General features: G+C 42.1%; 1 protein-coding gene across 1 annotated transcript in view; it reads left to right on the top strand.

Annotated features, from left to right (window-relative positions):
* Window positions 1-5,715: 5,715 nt before the first annotated feature.
* The window catches only part of LOC117056138 (sodium channel protein type 2 subunit alpha-like), a 97,779-nt gene continuing 88,426 nt past the window's right edge, over window positions 5,716-15,068 (top strand). The window contains exon 1 of the mRNA XM_033166294.1: window positions 5,716-6,024. The gene's annotated coding sequence lies outside the window, so the exon portion shown is untranslated. The remainder of the gene's footprint in view (window positions 6,025-15,068) is intronic.

Consider the following 15,068-nt stretch of genomic DNA (forward strand, 5'->3'; position numbering starts at 1 on the left):
ATCTAAAAGCCTTGATTTACAAGTAATCAAAGACTCAAACTTCATAATGCAATTGCGTCGCCATCTTCTTGCAGAGGAAGGTGCTACAATGACACACTTTGTACAACATCAAACACTCTTTCCCACTCAGAGGAACAAGTCATGGTAAGGAGCAGACCCAGGGATCTGGCTGCATCTGTCCCTGGTCCTAAATGGGGTAACTGTGCCCCTGAAGGACTAGGTCCGTAGCCTGGGAATCATTTTGGACTCACAGCTGTCCATGGAGGCACAGGTTAATTCTGTGTCCAGGGCAGTTGTCTACCAGCTCCATCTGGTACGCAGGGTGAGACCCTACCTGCCTGCAGACTGTCTTGCCAGAGTGGTGCATGCTCTAGTTATCTCCCGCTTGGACTACTGCAATGCGCTGTACATGGGGCTACCTTTGAAGGTGACCCGGAAACTGCAATTAATCCAGAATGTGGCAGCTAGACTGGTGACTGGGAGTGGCCGCCAGGACCACATAACACCGGTCCTGAGAGATCTACATTGGCTCCCAGTACGTTTCCAAGCACAATTCAAAGTGTTGGTGCTGACCTTTAAAGCCCTAAACGGTCTCGGTCCTGTATACCTGAAGGAGTGTCTCCACCCCCATCGTTCAGCCCAGACACTGAGATCCAGCACCGAGGGCCTTCTGGCGGTTCCCTCATTGTGAGAATTGAGGTTACAGGGAACCAGACAGAGGGTCTTCTCAGTAGCGGTGCCCGCCCTGTGGAACGCCCTTCCTTCAGAGGCCAAGGAAATAAGCAGCTATCCTATTTTTAAATGACATCTAAAGGCAGCCCTGTTTAGGGAAGTTTTTAATATTTAATGCTGTACTGTTTTTAACACTTGATTGGGAGCCACCCAGAGTGGCTGGGGAAACTCAGCCAGATGGGCGGGGTACAAATAATAAATTATTATTATTATTGGGTACACCACTTCTGCTTCAAAGACTCTTCTTTGTTTTCGTTAAAACAGACCAACATAACTATCCTAAATTAAGTGTGCCTTCTATGTGAATGAATACATTATGAAGCCACAACTGTAGTGTGCAAATAAACACACTGAACACAGATGCCTGCATTTACAATAATCTCACTCTTCCATCTATGACTCATGGATGGAATACATTGATGTAAAATACATCAAATTCTTTTTCTGCATATTTCTTGACTTTCATTATTGTTTGAAAGCTTTCACACAATGATTCAATCCTTCATTAAAAATCTGACATTGTTCACTCGTACAACTCTTTCTAATTTCCCCTACTATAGCAAAGAACAGAATTCGACAGAGGAAGAAGAAAGCCAAATATGAGCATCCTCAAGACCTTGAGCAATTCTGAGTAATGGGACTGTATATTTATCCAATGCTGCACAGAGGCTACTTATAAAACATATTGGTCACAAGAGGTAATCCCTCTAAATCAAACATGAGGTACTGCCTGTTGCATATAATGAAATTAATTAACCTATTTGGCTTATTGCTAACTGTAAATTAATTCATGGTCTTAGTAAATCTTTGATTATAGTATTAGTAATCCACACGAGTACTAGAATAGACCGTTGTAGTTCAGGGTTAGGGCTGAGACTCAGTAAATCTTATTCCATTTTCAAGCATCTTTCTGGGGTCCCAGTTCTGTAAATCCAGGACTGTCCCTGGAAAATAGGGACACTTGGAGGGCCTGGACTTTTACAATGGTTGGTATCAGAGATATGTTAGACCAATCCTTACTATGGAAGGAGAAATCCCAAAATGCTTGAATAGTTCTGACTGCAAAGCTTCTTCTCTTCAGTAGCTGCCCACAGGCCACCCTGAGGATAACAGAGAATCAGCACTGGGATTTCAAATTCTGCTATGGGCTAAAAGTGATGCGTAATTGCAATGTTTATGGTTTTGAGAATATTAAGTTATCTCAGCATTGTGGCCAATGAAAGGGCAATTGTAGGCAAAAAGTCCCCTGACTGCAGAAATTTGCACTACCAGCTTCATGTATTATATTGACAGTAAAAGCAAACGCCTGGCCTTCTGCTCCAGCTCTTGGATAAATGTCTGCATGTGATTTAATAGAAAGGTTTATTTGCTATGCAGATGACTCTCAGCCATGTTCTGAGATGAGATGCAAAGAGAGATTTATAGCAGAAACTAGCATGCTTGAATAAGCTAAGGAATTATTCCAGCTATCTCAGACTTAAGACACTTAGGCTGCAATCCTAGGTGGCATATCTACTCAGAAATAAGCTCTACTGAGTGGAGAGTGTGTGTAGAATTGCAGCCATAAGCAATAAGAAAACTGAAAAAGTATATTTCTCTGACCTTTATATTCATCCCAATAGTGATAATTAATAAAATCAGAAATGAAACCCAGTTGCTGTCGGTGTTGCAGGAAACCTTTATTAGTCTAGATTATTAGATTGATTAGGTTATGTGTCTTGCAGGAGACTCGCTATATTTTTTGAGCTCCCCAATCATTTCCACAGATACAGTATTGGAAATTGACACTTTGACCCCTTTCAACCTGGCTGCCAAATTCTGCACTAGCTGAAGTTTGCAAACCATATAACATGTTGCAGTAATCTAACCTAGAAGTTATCAGAGCATAGACAACATAAGTTAGGCTATCCCTGTCCCAATAGGTGTGCAGCTAGGCCACCAGTTGAAGCTGATGGAAGGCACTCCGGGCCACGAAGGCCACAACAGTAATGGCTCCAGCAGTACTGCCAACTGCATACCTGCTCCTTCAAAGGGAGTGTAATTGACAGTGCATGCGATACCTGTATAGAAAAGAACTTGGAGTATTGTGGGTTACCTTGGCTCCAAATTTTGTGTAACGTTGTGCTGATTATCTCTGTGCTAAGGTCCTGAACCATTCTGCATTTGTTTTGATTCCTGATAAGGATTATCCTTATACTGTATCAGACATAGGGTTGGACCCAGATGTACTCTTCCGCAAGCAATGGAGACTGTAATCCAGCAGAGTCCCATTGGAGGAGGTTTCACCAGTCGTTGTCACACACACACACACACACACACACACACACACACCCTGCAGATCCTTGAGCAAACTCTCATGTTGTTCTGGAGGATCCTTAAATCCTCCAGAGCAGATTTTCAGGAGAACACAGGGAACAACCAAAGGGAGAAATAATGAGCAAAACTTGCCTCTCTCCCTTCATCCAGCAGCAGTGTGCAGGTGTAGCTAACACAGTGGCCTCCAGGCCCTCTGGACTACAATTCCCATCACCCCTGACTATTGTCCATGCTGACTGGGGTTTATGGGATTTGGAGTCCACAACGTCTGGATCAAGCCTATAATTAATTCCTATCACATTACATGGCAGTGGTTTATAGCACAGTTTATTACACTATAAATAGTGCTGTGGATTTCTTTTAGTTATGCTTCGCTCCATTCCTATCCCTGACAAAACAACAACAACACGTAATAGCTTTCACACATAAGGTTATTTTTGTAACACAAAGGCATTGCCCCCCCCAAATGTGGTGTGCAGATCACCTGTACCACTTGCAAAAAAATTATGTATGAAATGAAAAAGAAGGGCGAAGGATATCAAAAGCATAGGGCTTGAGATTCTTGTCTATAAACTGCCGTTTCAGCAGCGCTGTCCTTGGTGCTGATTTCTGGTCTCTTTATAACAGAGCTTTCCAAACTGTGTGTCGGCTACAGTGTGTAGGTATGTTGCGCGAATGTTCCCCATGCGCCACCTGGGGCTGAAATGGGGTCAATTTAACCTCCGATTTGCTAATAAAACTGAATTACTGCATCGCGAATGATGTGTGTCTAAAAATGTGTCACCAACATGAAAAGTTGGGAAAGCTTTGCTTTATAAGGACAGCACAATGTTCGAACCCAAAACTGGCTTCAATGCATTAGCCTCAAAAAACCACACAAACTCAGTAAAGTTTAAATGGTGATCCCTTAAACAATTTTTGTCTCACTATTGGCTAAGAGTTTTCCTTTGTAACTGGTCCACTAATCATTGCATTAGCCTCTTTTCTGTATTAGCTGGAACCTAACTTTCTTGATGAGGTGGAGCAAACTTTCAAGAGAATCACTCCAAGCGACCTTCATGAATTTTAACTACACTTTTACTAAGGTAGTGGCAGCGAAATTAGATTACAAAATGTTAAGAGCCCAGAAGTAACCCTAAAAGAGCCCACTTCTTGCAAGGGCAGTATACTCAACAGCAAAATCACCGCAGGCAATTAATGCACAAGCTCACACCATTTAACTGTACACTAATTCATTTAGAATAACCATGACAAGAATCACCTTGTTATGAATATACGTTCACAGATACAGATTTGAATCTCCATTTTATATACATTCATTTATTGAAAGAGTGAATATTTCCATCCGTTTATGTTTCAACAACAACAACAATTTTTTTCATTTATACCCCGCTCATCTGGCTGGGTTGCCCCAGCCCCAATCTGGGCAGCTTACAGCACATATAAAAACATAATAAAATATCAAAAACTAAACATTTCCTGATACAGGGCTGCCTTCCGATGTCTTCTAAAAGTTGTATAGTTATTGATCTCGTTGACATCTGATGGGAGGGCGTCACTGCCAATAAGGCCCTTTGCCTGGCTCACTGTAACTTCACTTCTCGCAATGAGGGAACTGCCAGAAGGCCCTCGGAGCTGGAACTCAGTGTCCCCAGATGAATAAGGTAAACAGGGAATCAGAGGGGCCATTGATCTGTGTTAAGTGAACTTGAGTATAGATTACAAGGCCCCATGCAAAATAAGGAGTATACAGAAGACAGCATATAATGTTCACCCCATTGCTTTTAATGTATGAAGCCTGAAAAGTAGTTTCACAGTGAGGGATGTTCTCAGCTTCTCTTTTGCAGTTGTAGAACCCACCTATCTGGCAACTCCTCAATGGCCAAAAGGATTTCCGAAGTCATGTAGACTCTTCCAAGTTCTGATGGTTTATTATAGCAAGGAACATCCCAGTAGCACTGACCATGCAAATCTAGACATGACTACTCAGAAGTGGGTTGTATTTAGTGACTCTGAGTTTCTGTTCCTGATATTCTGCAATGACTTATACTACCCCCCCACCCTTGGCTTGATTTGGCTTCTTTGCAAAAGATTGTGTAGAAAGGGCACACTGAGTGACACCCACAATAGTTGCCATTGGGCTGTGGAACTCCCCTGCACTGGAGACTCCTCAAAGACTGAACACCACCCTGAAAGTTATGTAAATATATTCTGATCTGGAGAGGATTATAGCAAGGTATCTCTCTATACAGTGAATATCAGGAAAGAGTTTTGGTAAAAGGAAGCAAGACAAACTCCTTGCCTTCTTTGTCTTCCAGACCTGACTGTTCCACACAGCAGGTTAAAAACTTTAAAATACATTTAATCCTACATGTGGCTGTATGTGGCATCATTCCAGCTTCTCCAAATGGGGTCAAATCACTTTTATAGCTCATCTCCCATTTGAAATGCTGTAATCAGATGAAATGTTTGCCGTTTCCTTCTTTTAAGGCCAGCATATTTTTAGCCCATAGAATGATTATATGTGACTAAACAATGCAGCTCCTGCCACAGGGGTGTAAAAACAAGGCGGCAGGAAAGCATTTGTTCTTTTTGCCAGTAGATGGGGCTATCCCTTAATTTGCTGCCTCATTTTATTTCATTATTTATATATAAATCTCTTCCCCCCCCCCCCAACTTGCCTCTTTCTTTTTTTCTTTTTTTATCCCTCACCAGCATTTTTTCCCCCTTACGGATGTTGGGGAACACAGAGTGATTCTCAAAGGAAGACGCCAGGGCAGAAGATTACTGCAAAAAGATTTCCTTTTTTGTTTTAGGGTTGGATTGGTTTGTCAATGAGACAAGTGTAAAAATGGGAGACTTTGGAAAGCTACTATCTTGAGGAACCTGAACAGCTGAAGCAGGAAAACCCATATATGAAGATCTATGGATAATGGCACTGCTTGTCCTGTAATTCATCACTCTTCTTCTTTCCAGGTAAGACGATGGACTTAAAAGAGAATATTTCCTCTGCTGGCTTTGTAGCAGTCGCACCATCAGGCCAGCTTATTGATTGTTCCTCTCTCCTGCTGGCGCACCTAGCTGGCAATTAATTTTAGATGCATGCAGAACACAAACGGCATCATTTTGGCAGGGTTTTTGTTCCATTTTGAACAGAAAGCCACTTAACATCTTGCTCATCGTGTTTCTGCTTTCCTCATTAAAATCTGCATTTTCTGGAAAGCACGGGAGAGATTTCCCCCTTGCAAACCTGTGGTCATAAGCTGTGGTTGCTGGTCCTCCTGTCAGCTACAAGTGTTAATGTTGCTTTTGTGTCCCATCCACCCCCCTCCCCATGCTTTGGTGGGTTTATTTGATGCACACAGACGAAAAAGAAAAAATGGTGAGAAAACAACGGGGCAGATCAAGAAAACGAGGGGAGAGGGGGCTCAACAGAGTGTGGCAGGGACGTGCTGTTCTTCTGGAACATCTTCAGCACGGCAGAATGCTGCTTTTGTAATATTAATTTGTTCTCTTGCCTCGGCGTGGCATATTGTATTGGCTGTACCGTTCCATCCCAGTGAAACAGTTGTTTTCACATAGGAGACATTGTGAAAAAGAAGAGGAGGAGGGAGGACACATACCAAGTATCTCAACAGTGTAGCAGGTTCTGCAAGACACACCTAATGGCTAAACCTTTCGACATGCTTGCGATTAACCTTCCTTGAAACAGGCTGAACTCCATCTTTTGACAGGTACTGATATATCTCCCCTGCCCCACCCTACATTGTGTATGCTATTCAGATTGTTCAGACCTGTGGGCTTCTCAGAAGGCAAATGCCACTCCCTGACTTGTCTATTCTCCACCATTTTCCCCCATTTTGATTTGAAAGCAATAAATCGGGGGCTTTGTGGGTGGGGAATCACAGGTGAAGCTTGATTTCGCCCAGTAATGATTCACAGAGAGAGAGAGAGAGAGAGAGAGAGACCAGCAATGTTATGTGCAATCTGCCCACGGAGAAAAAGCCCTCGCTTTGTATCCTTCAGCAGTAAGCAACGGAGTCAGTATTCCGGTGTCTGTGTCAGCGGCTGTCACAGCAACCGTGGTTTGCCAGTTTAATTACATGGGAAGCAGGATCAGCCTTGGCCTCCAAGAGATCCTTTGGCGCATATGCATTTTAATGAGATTTCCACCGTGGCTTCCTCTTCTTCTTCTTCTTCTTTTCCTTGGGCGGGGGCAGGAAGGGAGGTGGGCTCTTCGCATGTTGATGCGCTCGGTTGATTCCAGAGCCGAGCACTGATTTGGAGGGTGCTGTGTGCAGCACTGTCATGGCTAGAGGGGAAATGCAGCTGTCTTCATGAGATGGTAAAGGATCCGCCCTTGTTGGGCAGGAAGTAGGGAGGAGGCACAAGTGTTGTTCCTGGCTGATGTGCCTGGGATGGGTTTTGTATATGAGAGGTGTTGAATGCCAAGCTGAGCATGATGCATCATCGTCACCACCCCTGTTACCTCTGACCTTTCGTGCTTTCAGCGATGCATTTATTATTAAGTACAGGTACGAATCTAAGACTCCAATTTCCAGTCAATGGAGTCGTTCATAAATAGGCTTTGCGTGTACCTAAAGCTGCACAGCAGAATCTTAGGGAACAGAAGATGGGAACATAGATAGAGGAAGATCAATGTGTTGGTGGGAAAAGCAGGGACTGTGTTTTTTTTGTGTTTTTTGTTTTGGCTGGACAGACATCTAACTAGCAGTTCATTCCAAGACACGCAGCCATGTCTGTCTTTGGCATTAAAACGGCAACAGCAATCTTGAGGCACCTTAGAAATGAACAAATTTATTGGGGCTTTTGCGGGAAAGAAACCATTTCAAATCACACTACAGACACCTGTGATTCTACTTCTTTGGATGTTTCGGTCACAGGGCCCAACTAACTACATTTGCTACACCTCTTTTGGCATCACTCTTCATTAGGGTTGCCAACTGACAGCAAAGCAGACCTTGATTGCGCCTGCGTCTTTAACAAACAAGCCTTGCATAAATCATGAGGTAAATGCCGTACTTTTCCGTGTATAAGACTAGGTTTTTTTTCCTTTAAACATTATGCTAAAAAGTGTGGGTCGTCTTATACATGGAGCCATCTCTCCCCATGTTCTTAAATTTGAGTCCCCCAAAATATACATGGGGGAGTCTTATACACAGAAAAATACGGAGTTCCCATGTGAGGGAACAAAAGCTTAACTATCACCTGTTAGTTGCTGCAGATCAAAGTGTGGTTAGATGCATAGGAGCAGGGGCCACCCCAAAAGCAGGTAAAATGAGGACTTTTTTGAGCCAAAGCTCACTGGAACTCCATTCCGGCACTTCTCAGGTGGGTGCCATTGCCATTCCAAGAGGTGTTCATGGTGAGTTCCAGCACCTCTTTCCCCCCTAGAAAATAGCACTGGGTAAAACTACCCTTCATTTAGATTTGCTATGTTCCAAATGAATATGATTGGCAGAGTATTTTTTCTAGTTACTTAGTAGTACCACCACGGTTCTCTGCAACTGAAGTACTAGGCCTCATTTTACCCACTGGAATTAATATAATTTAGATGCAACTGACTTTCTTATGATCAAGGATTGTGAATAAAAGTGGGGGCTGTTGGCACAATCTCTCCTGGGCACGTTGTCCCTCTATGAGGAGGCCATTTGGCTCCCTGGTATAGTTCTGTGCTTAGGGCAAGGAAACAAGCTGGAGAGACAATTCAAACGTGGGTGAAGGAAAACCCCAGCCGAATGCAACTGAACACTGGTGAGGCTCATCAGAGAGCCTACCCAGTGGCAGTGAAGGCAGCAAAGGCGGAATACTTTGCTGCCTCCTCTGCCTCCTCATTGTGCTATCCAGAAGAATTTCCCCAGGTACTGCAAGTCCTTTTACAGTCTGGCCCAAAGGAGGTGACAGAATTGACGGTAGCTCACTGTGACTTGCTTAGGATAAGTGAGGATAAAATCACTTGCATCCGCTGCGACCTTGACTCCACTGTTATAGCAGATGAAGCTCAAGGTTGTGGACTGGCCCTCCACCCATTTTTGTGCTTGCTTCATGGCCCTCAGTTTATGGGTATACCATGGAGCTGCACAGGCTCTGCTCAATCACCCGAGTCCTCCCTGCATTACAGAGAGCAACCAGGGCTTCAAAAGGAATGCCATCTACACCAGATGGAAAATTCGCCGGAACCCTCAGGAATCCACCTGTTTCTGCACACAGATCATTTCAATAGGTTTCCCACTCCTTCAGAGGAGTAAAGCCACTGACAGCCTAAACCTCAACAGGAAGTGATCAAGACCATACTCCTGCACTTCTTCAACTCAGCTCAGGCACCAGTTAATTCCTGGCTGAATTGGAATTGCGTATTAAAGATGTTTGTTTTTCCATAACACCCACTCTACTGTTCTGACTTTTCCTACAGTGTCCTGCCCATCACCCCTATTTCAAAACATTAGAAGTGCCCGCTTTGTAAACTGACAGGTTACTCCTATGCAGGTTTATTCAGAGGTAGGTTCCCCACTGTGTTCAGTAGGGTTTGCTCTCAGGTGAACTATTTACAGAAGAACAGCCCCAGTCTGGTGTTTGGCAAAAGATGCCTTAACATGGTTCCAATTAAAATATCTAAAATCCAATTCTTCCATTATAAATGCCTATTTTATATTGCACAGGGGGAAACAGAACATCTCAGAAGTGAGAGGGTGCTTAGCCAGCTGCAAGACATGAAGCCAGCCTGGTAGGCTGTAGGAAGGTTTAGTTGCAGGAGGTGATCATGCTACCATATGCACACAAGTATTCCCTGAGGAGGAATAATCCAGCTGGCATGTGCTATTGAGCAGCACAGTATGCGCTAGCAGACTTGAATCATGTTGGCCGCAACATTTTCCCCAGGCTAAAGAGCAAGGTCCACTGCAAGCTGCATTTCTCTTATTGCAAACATGTTCCATAAAGTGACGCGTTGTTCCTTCTCTTATGATCAGAGCTTTTAAAGTTATTGGAATCTTTTGCGGTGGAACTCAAAGCTGACCCATGATCCTGATGTATGCTGGATCCACTTCATAGCCCAGTTCTACTTAGATGGGCAGGATGTGGAAGGCATGCCGCCACACACATGAAACCCAACAGAGAGCAAGATAGGAGGACCAGACAGACCAAATCAGTAGTTACACCAGAGTTCACCCCAGTGTAGCTAACTGCTTTCCTATGCTCTTTCAGCAGCAATATCAACACCACAGTAGCCATCAAAGGGTCTCCCAAGTGAATGCGCACAAGGGATTTGTGTGTGTGTGTGTGCACGCACATGCTCCAAAAGTGTGTGTGCAACACACACAGGTGCTCAAAGCACTTGCTGCCATCTACACTACCCATCTCCCCTGCCCATCTAAAGAACCTCAAACATTACCAGAGAAAGGAGGAGAAGAGGAGGCTGCAGCAAGAGTGATGCAGATACGTGAAGCCTCCATTTCCTGCACAGGGAAGGGATGGTTTGTACATGTCCCAGCATCCTCCACCCAGCAGAAATTGACTAAAGAGTACCCTTTGTGGGAGATGTCATCCCAGAGTCCCTTCACTCTATACGGAAAGGATGCTTCAAACACCCATGCCACCAGCCTTTCCATTTCTCCTCTCCTAAGTGTGGTTTGTGAGCCCTTGTTTATGTTCTGGAAGGGCACTGATAGTTACACGCAGGTTCCCAGCACATGCATTTGCAATGCAACAAATGCATTTGTGACATGTGACAACCTACATGCACATTCCACCATTCTTCACCCACATACTTCTTCTAGGTAGCAGTGGAACGCATCACATTTAAATTTTCTTAAGTAGGACCTTCTAGTCCAATGGTCTGGTATGAACTTGTGAAAGAAACATATGCTCTTGCAGAAAGGCAGCTGCTCTGACTTAATGTAGTGTGATTAATATAAGGACAGAAGAGGACTGTCTTTAACCCCCAAACTTTGTCAATTCCATTGATTTTCAGCTGGCCTACGGTTGCAATTGCTTTCACTTTTTGTAATTTTTTTCTTGCTCTTTTTCTGCGTGCCTCTTGTCTACTTTGAATTTATATGCTGGCTGGGTGGGAAATGCTCCTATTCCCACACTTTTCTTATTGCAGTTGGTGAAATAAGATAATTCTGAGCTTGGCTGTGAAGTGCTTATCATGAGACATAAGACTGTTTTCACATAGCCAAAGTTGTGTATTCAGAAAACATGCAAGAAAACAGGGCTGTTTGACAACAGGGTAGTGAATGTGTGATAGTGATGGCTTCAAGTTTCTGCAGACCCTTCACTCACACCAATTTACTGCTATCTTCCTGCATGATTGCCTCATAAAACTGGCATTTTGTCGCACGTTGCCCAGTAATCAAAGTATCCACAATGTTTGCTGGTTTCAGACAAGCTGCCCAAGTGCTATTTGACACAATCCAATGGGTGTTTACTCAGATGGCAATCCTGTCATGTTCAGTGGGGCTTAGTCTCCCAGAAAGTGTGTATGGCAGAACTGGGGAACCTATGGCCCTCCAGATATTGCTGGATGACAGATCCCATCACCCATATGGAGCTGATCAGATTTCAAATCCAACAACATTTGAATCCAACCTCAGCTTCCTCACTCCTGATGTACCAGAATGCAACCTTAACCATCATTAAATTAGCCAAAGTAGCATTTTCCAGTTATCTTAAGCACATGTTTAAAATCACATCCTTTTGTTCTGAAATGGGTAAGAATTGTACTGGACTGGACCAGATTTTACCAAGGTGCAACAAAACAAAACAAAACACCTGGTGCAAAATAAAAAAAATTCTTGTCCCAAAGAATTCCTGGTGCAAAAACATCCAGTTAAGTAGATATTGGTCAGCAGAACTGTCACCTGGCTATTTTATTATGGCCTGGATGAGTGCTCTTGATGCAATGAAGGCTTCCTGCTTACATGAACTCAGGGCAGAAGTAAATGATTATTCTTTTCTGATCAAAAATGTGTTTCCACCATTTCGCTGGCAGGTACTGTATATAGGTAAGAAGCAGTAAACAGGCCCTTGAGGGGAGGGGAAGGGAGGGAAGGAGAGGAGAGGAGAGGAGAGGAGAGGGGAGGAGAGGGGAGGAGAAAGGTAGCAGAGGGAGATCAATATGATCAACTACCGGAACAGAGAGTTCTTAACAGGACTTTTTTTTTTTTTTTTTTTTTTTTTTTATTTTTTAAATATAACTTTATTGATTAAAAGAGAACACACATTACATCTTATACATTTCCATAGTACCATACAACATCGTTGATCTCATCTCATTCCCGTTATTCCCACCCTCCCCACCCCCCATATCCCTCTGACTTCCCTCCAGCACTCTATCGACTTCCTTAGAGCTATATACATCTTATTTGTACATTCCTAATTACTTATTTATACCTTATTTGTACATTCATAATTACTAAATTGTTCTATACTTCTTTTATTAAATCTTTCGATTAATTTGTTAATCCTAGAATTCCTTCATACCTATTTATTCCAAGCATATTAGCACTTCTTTCTTTGAGCAGTATTTTTCCATATACTCTTCATAGCATTTCCATTGTTCTTTCAACTTTTGGTGTGTTTGGTTTCTTATTGCTGCTGTTAACCTTGCCATTAGTAAATACTCATTTAGCTTACTTAACCACTCATTCTTTGTTGGTACCTGTTCTGTCTTCCATTTTGCTGCGATCACCATCCTGGCGGCGGTGCTAGCATACAGGAAGACACTTTCCTTTCCTTTTGGTATTTGGTCGTCTAATAAACCTAGCAGATAAACCTCTGGTTTCTTTACCATTGTTTTTTGCATCATTTTTGTTATTTCAGTATGTACCATCACCCAAAAGGTTTTTATATTCTCACATTGCCACCACATATGTAGTAGCGTCCCCACCTCTTTCCCACATCTCCAGCACAGGTTGGACTTCAATTTGTAAATACTTGCGAGTTTCACGGGGGTCAAATACCATCTGTAGTGCATCTTAAAAAAATTTTCTTTAATATTGTATGAAGCCGTAAATCTAATATCCTTTCCCCACAGTTTCTCCCATTGTTCCAAATTTATTGCATATCCCAGATCTTTAGACCATCTTAGCATTGCCTCTTTAACCTCTTCTCCCATTAAATCCCACTCCAGTAACAAATTATATGCGCCCGAAAGAACTTTTTTGTTATTTTTGATCACTACACTTTCAAATTTGGAAGTTTCTTTTGAAAAACCTTTCTTTATGTCTACCGTAAGCATACTGTTCAATTGTATATACTGCCATCTGTCAATTCCGTACTCTCTTAGTTCCTCCTATGATTTTAATTTGTATTTACCTTCCTGATTTTCTATTAACTGTCTATATGTCGGCCAAATTTTATTTATATTTAATCTTTTCCTAGCGATGGCTTCTATCGGGGATACCCACCATGGTGTTTGCATTTCCGCGTATCTTTCATATTTTTTCCATACCTTATACAGTGCTCCTCTCAGAATATGATTAGTAAATTCCTTATTTATCTTGGCTTTATCATAATTGAGATACGCGTGCCAGCCGAAGCTGCAATTAAATCCTTCCAAATCCAATAGTCTGCTCCTTTCCAATCTAATCCAGTCGCTGACCCATATTAGACATTCAGCTTCATAATATAGTTGTAAATTCGGGAGCGCCATACCTCCTTTTTCTTTCCGTTCTGTTAGCAGCTTGTATTTTACCCGGGGTTTCTTCCCCTGCCAAACAAATTTTGTGATGTCCTTCCTCCATTCGTCAAAACAGTTTTCTTTAATGATAATTGGGATAGTTTGGAATAAGTAAAGCATCTTCGGCAGTACATTCATTTTTATAATTGATACTCTCCCCCATAAAGATAGGTTTAATCTGTTCCATCTTTCAAATTCCTTCTTTATCTCTTTCCATATTTTATCATAGTTGTTTTTGAACAAATTTATATTTTTCATGGTTATGTCTATTCCTAAGTATTTAGCTTTTTTAACAATTTGTAGGCCCAATTTCTTTTCTAACGCATTTTGCTCATTCAATTGCATATTTTTTGTCAGGAGTTTTGTTTTACCTCTATTTAATTTAAATCCAGATACTCCTCCAAAATCCTCAATTAATTCAATCACTTTAGCAATGCTTACCTCCGGGTCTTCCGTTGTAACTAGGATATCGTCTGCAAATGCCCTGACTTTAAATTTTTCTTTGCCTAATGTTATTCCTGTTACTTCTTCTTCCTCTCTAATATTTGTTAATAATATTTCCAATGGCAAAATAAACAGCAGTGGTGAGAGGGGACACCCTTGTCTGGTGCCCCTCTCTACCAAAAAGCTTCCCGTTCTGTCACCATTTATTACCAGACTAGCCGATTGTTTCTCGTAAATCGATTTTATTCCTCTATAAAAGTCTTCTCCTACGGATGACATCTCCATCACTTTCAATAAAAAACTTCTTGACAGATTATCGAATGCTTTCTCCGCATCAATCATTATGAAGCCCGCTCTCTTACTTGGTCTTAATTCTAAATATTCTATTAAATCTATCACAACCCTCATATTTGATTTTATATGTCTGTTTGGCAGGAACCCCGCTTGGTCTTCGTGTATCACCTCCTTTAATACCCTCTTCAACCTATTGGCCAAAATACCCGCAAATAGTTTGTAGTCGTTATTTAAAAGAGAAATGGGCCTATAATTGTCCACAGACTCTCCATCTGTTCCCTGTTTGTGTATTAACACAATATTTGCTTCCTGCCAAGAAGTTGGTATTTGCCCTTCCTTCATGCTCTTATTCATTATTTGTTTTAATGGTGCTATTATAGAGTCCTCTAATTTTTTGTAATGTACTGCAGCTAGTCCATCAGGACCTGGTGACTTTCCTAATTTAAGTTTAATAATTGCTTGGTGTATTTCAGTCTCTGTTATCGGCTCGTTCAAAGTTTTCATATTTTCTTCACTTATTTTTGGTATCTTCTTTTTTTTTAAGTAATCCTGTATCTCTTCCACTGATTCCTGACCTCTG

Source organism: Lacerta agilis, chromosome 1, assembly GCF_009819535.1.
Source record: "Lacerta agilis isolate rLacAgi1 chromosome 1, rLacAgi1.pri, whole genome shotgun sequence".
Taxonomy (NCBI): domain Eukaryota; kingdom Metazoa; phylum Chordata; class Lepidosauria; order Squamata; family Lacertidae; genus Lacerta; species Lacerta agilis.